We start from the raw sequence: 5,188 nt of genomic DNA, 5'->3' as shown, positions 1-5,188 counted from the left end.
TTCATTGCAAACTGCTTTCCTGATTTACCCTAATTGATACAGAGAAACTCAGTGACTCTTATTCATGGTTCTTATTTCACCATAACTTATATCACATTTTTCTTGTATTAACAGAGGTGTTAACAGAGGAATTATAACAGTTATTACATTTTATTTTAGATATTTGCTATACATCTGGGTGTCTGCTTTTGCACTTCAGAAAGAATTGTGGGAATTATGAAGCACTCCATGAATAATTGCGAAATAATTTTCTTTTAGAGAAGAATCTTTTTTTTTTTAAGGGAACACTTTTTTTTTTTTTTTTTTTGTGGTACGCGGGCCTCTCACTGTTGCGGCCTCTCCCGTTGCGGAGCACAGGCTCTGGACGTGCAGGCTCAGCGGCCATGGCTCACGGGCCCCGCCGCTCCACGGCATGTGGGATCTTCCCGGACTGGGACACGAACCCGTGTCCCCTGCATCAGCAGGTGGACTCTCAACCACTGCGCCACCAGGGAAGCCCAGGGAGATTATTTTTTAAGTGATTATAAAGTGCTAGTCCTTTCATTTAATTCTCACTAAAACTCAGATAAATATTACCGTCTCAATTTTACAGGTGAACAAAATGAATTTCTAAGAAGTTATGTAACTTTCTCAAGATCATAAGCAGCAGAGCATGATTCCAACTCTTGTCTCCATGACAACAAAGCCCAGATATTAAGACTGTACTATTTTTCTCTCTTCTGCTTTCCAGAGATGTAATGTATAATGAATGTATAAATTAGGAGATATAATTATTCTATACTGTAACTATTAAGATGCTTAAAATCAAATGAATACTCAACAGCTTACATCACCACTCAGGTTGTTGTCTGTATCTGTATTCAATCAGCTCATAAAACAAGAGGAAAAGGATGCTGAGACCTCCAAAGCATTGAGGGGTCTGATTTGGTAGTGAGAAAAATGGAGCTACCCTTTGCTGGTAATAATGGGACATATTGGTCCAATTGGCCCCATACTGAGTGGCTCTCTAGTAAAATCATCCTGTCACCTCTTTTCTAGCATCATGTTGGGCCAATTCGTAAAGAATTAGTCTAATTAAAAAAAGATTTTTTTTAAATAACAAATGCAGCCAGTAAGCTGTGCTTACTTCTTTAAATAAATTCCAGACTCTTTTGGTGAAAAGAATATAGAATTATTTTATTGCTATCTTGGTGCTGAAGCTCATATGAGAATGGTGAAATATTAATCAAAGGAGTAAGAGCTTCCCCCAAATCTCATATTGGCTTATCCCTTTTCCCCCCTATAACATTTGTACTCCAATCACTCTCAGTTTAAAACCCTACTGATCCTAATTCTATAATTATCAGCCTGAAAACTGTTTCTTGTAAGCCTATACTGTCTTGAAGTTTTTCACCATAAAGTCTATGAATTTCAGGTTAATTTATAAGCCCTCAACAGTGTGTAATCAAATTATATAAATCCTAAATAGCAACTGAAATGAAAGGGATCTGAAAATAACTGAACTTATCTCAGCACAAAGCACATAGCATACTGAGTTTTCTCCTTATTCTGTGGCTGTCAAGTATCTCAGATTCAGCAGCAGCTTTGCACAATAACCTCAATAATTTCATACAGCATGTGCTTTCCTAAGGCTTTGGAGGAAAATAAATCAATATTAGTGGTTTAGTGAATTAATCTCTATTGTCTCCTCTTCTAATTGGTGGATGTCAGAGAAAATCAAATTAACTTGCTTATTTTTAATTAAATCCATATATCTACTATTTGAATTGACTAAATATGATAAATAACAGCTTTATATCAACACACACAAACAGATACATACCCATATTCTTTTCAGAAGATCATATAATTGCATATTCTGACTGTTTCCTATAACATTCATAAAAGTTGGGTTTATATACCAAAGAGAAACTAGAAGTAAAATTGTCAGTACTTTCCAGAAAGTTAAAATTATGGCTCTCACATAAACACAAAACAAACAACATTAAAAAGCTGTGGACTAAGTGTCCATCAACAGATGAATGGATAAAGAAGATGTGGCACATATATACAATGGAATATTAGCCATAAAAAGAAATGAAGTTCACTTTGTTATAAAGCAGAAACTAACACACCATTGTAAAGCAATTATACTCCAATAAAGATGTTTAAAAAAAAGAAAGAAACAAAATTGAGTTATTTGTAGTGAGGCGAATGGACCTAGAGTCTGTCTTACAGAGTGAAATAAATCAGAAAGAGAAAAACAAATACCGTACACTAACACATATATATGGAATCTAAAAAAAAAAAAAAAAAAAAAAGGATCTGATGAACTCTAGGGCCAGGACAGGAATAAAGATGCAGACGTAGAGGGCTTCCCTGGTGGTGCAGTGGTTGAGAGTCTGCCGCCGATGCAGGGGACACGGGTTCGTGCCCCGGTCTGGGAGGATCCCACATGCTGTGGAGTAGCTGGGCCCGTGAGCCATGGCCGCTGGGCCTGCACGTCCGGGACCTGTGCTCCACAACGGGAGAGGCCACGGCAGTGAGAGGCCCGCATACCGCAAAAAAAAAAAAAAAAAGATGCAGACATAGAGAATGGACTTGAGAACGCGGGGTGGGAGAAGGATAATCTGGGACGAAGTGAGAAAGTAGCATTGAAATATATATACTACCAAATGTAAAATAGGTAGCTAGTGGAAAGCAGCTGCATTGCACAGGGAGATCAGCTCAGTGCTTTGTTTTTTTTTTGTTGTTGTTTTTCTTTTTTCTTTTTGCGTTACGTGGGCCTCTCACTGTTGTGGCCTCTCCCGTTGCGGAGCACAGGCTCCAGACGCGCAGGCTCAATGGCCATGGCTCACGGGCCCAGCTGCTCCGCGGCATGTGGGATCTTCCCAGACCGGGGCACGAACCCGCGTCACCTGCATCGGCAGGCAGACTCTCAACCACTGCGCCACCAGGGAAGCCCAGCTCACTGCTTTGTGACCACCTAGAGGGGTGGGATAGGGAGGGTGGGAGGGAAGTGCAAGAGGGAGGGGATATGGGGATATATGTATACATATAGCTGATTTACTTTGTTATACAGCAGAAACTAACACAACATTGTAAAGCAATTATACTCCAATAAAGATGTTTAAAAAATTTATGGAGATATCACTACACAACTACCAGAAAGAATAAAATAGAGAAAACCTAACAATATTAATTGCTGGTAAGGATTGCTGGTAAGCAGCAGGAATGCATCGCAGTTCGGAGTGCAAATGGTATAGCCAGTTTGGAAGATAGCTGGGCAGTTTCTTACAAAATTAAGCATACTCTTTTTTTTTTAAATGGGTAATTTTTTTTATTGGTACTTATAAATGAACCAGGCAACTGGTAGTATTATGATGTGGACAAACCAAAACATCTTTCTACAAATACTAGGGTGGTGAAAAAATTAGGGGTTTTAGTAAAATAGCAAAAAGGGGTAGAGGAAATCAGTGAAGCACATTGTAGCTTAACCCTTCACCTTAACAACTGAGGTTCTAAACAAGTAAAGCCTCCCCATCCCAGAAAATATGAACAATCCTTCATCACACATCTTGGTACTTTTCCTCCCTATTCTTGAGGTTAGGTTCTAGATCCTAAAGATATCCAAAAAATAGTATTATAACCTAGTTATCTATAGCCGCCAGTCATCTTTTATCATGTTGTCTGTAGAAGCCAATGTTTCTGAAACCTCTTTGATTAGACACCAATCATACACCCCCAAATTGACACAAAAGGCACAATGAAAAGCAGCTTATCAAGGCAGAGAGATACGTAATTGTAAAAGAAAAATTCTAGGGAAGTAATACAGTCATGGCTCAAATTGAGATTGAATAATACAGCCATCATTACAAATCTTCAGGCTGTATGTTCAGAGAGTAATTTGAGAATAAATCCATGATTTGCTGTTGGGAATTGAAATACTTAGCAGTTTGCTGTATTATCTTATAGCTTTCCCCAGCAGTTTCCAAGGTGGCCTCCAAATCACTGACAGGAGAGTTTTGCTGGAACAGGATCTGGGGCTGCAGGAATTCCTCAACATAGTTGTTGAATTGACTGTTCCAAGTCTAGTTATTCCAGGCTTGGGGGCACCAGGTCTGACTGTTCCAAGGGTGGTTGCCCCAGGATTGACTGTTCCAGCTCTGGTTGCTCCAAGTTGGGTTATTCCAGGTCTGGTTATCCCACATGGCAGGTTTCCACAAGAGTTCACCGGGCATCCTTGGTGGTAGGAATAGAAGCCTGAGTATTCTGTAGTTGCTGGGCCCTGAGTCACACAATGTTGCTATTCCTTGGCCAGTTATTTTTCTGCCACCTCTTATGTTTCATTCTCTGGTTCTGGAACCAGGTCTTAACCTGTTTATAGCTAAGGTTCAGGATGTTGGAAAGTTCTTGCATTTGCTGGAGGCTGAGGTATTTCTGCCTCTGAAATGTATCATTGAGCACACACAGCTGGGTCTGAGAGAACACAGTTCTGGTCTTCTGTTTCTTTTTTTTTTTTTTTTTTGCTGTATGCGGGCCTCTCACTGCTGTGGCCTCTCCCGTTGCGGAGCACAGGCTCCGGACACACAGGCTCCGCGGCCATGGCTCGCGGGCCCAGCCGCTCTGCGGCATGTGGGATCTTCCGGGATCGGGGCACGAACCCGTGTCCCCTGCATCGGCAGGTGGACTCTCAACCACTGCGCCACCAGGGAAGCCCTGGTCTTCTGTTTCTTGACCAGGACCTTCTCTTCCTTCTTCTCTGTGCTCTTGTCTGCAGCCATGGCCAGTAGTTTTACTCTGGGGCTTGTGGAAGAATCAGACTGTCCAGTCTCCATGTTGTGGGTCTCAGCAGATGACATTTGCAAGGACACATAATTTTCTTCAGGCCCATAAATCTCAGGCATTGGTGAAGATTCCCTATAATTGGGTGCTTCAGGGCCATGCAGGCTTTGGGGACAAGCTGGGTCCACACTCATGTTGTTGAATTGAAGGAGAGGGAGAAAACCAAAGGGCTAGATAGATGGTAGGAAGAGTCCAGGCTTAAGAATCTAGGTAGAAGAGCTTAGAGAAAGGTGAAGATCTCCAGGTGTAAAAGTATTAAAAATATGGGATGAAGAGAAGTCACCTGTGTGATAACAGAAGCCTACCAGCCCAATGTAGGAAAATGACCCAAACTAAGCATACCCTTACCATACCATTCCAGTAA

The 5,188-nt window shown here is 41.1% G+C and overlaps 1 pseudogene; it reads right to left on the bottom strand.

Moving 5' to 3' along the window:
* Positions 1-3,851: 3,851 nt before the first annotated feature.
* LOC132493708 (homeobox protein NANOG-like) lies at positions 3,852-4,958 on the bottom strand (annotated as a pseudogene).
* Between the last annotated feature and the right edge of the window lie 230 nt (positions 4,959-5,188).

This window comes from Mesoplodon densirostris, chromosome 7 (genome assembly GCF_025265405.1).
Source record: "Mesoplodon densirostris isolate mMesDen1 chromosome 7, mMesDen1 primary haplotype, whole genome shotgun sequence".
NCBI lineage: Eukaryota > Metazoa > Chordata > Mammalia > Artiodactyla > Ziphiidae > Mesoplodon > Mesoplodon densirostris.
Note: the sequence above shows the minus strand (reverse complement) of the source record. Positions and strands in the feature narration are given on the sequence as shown.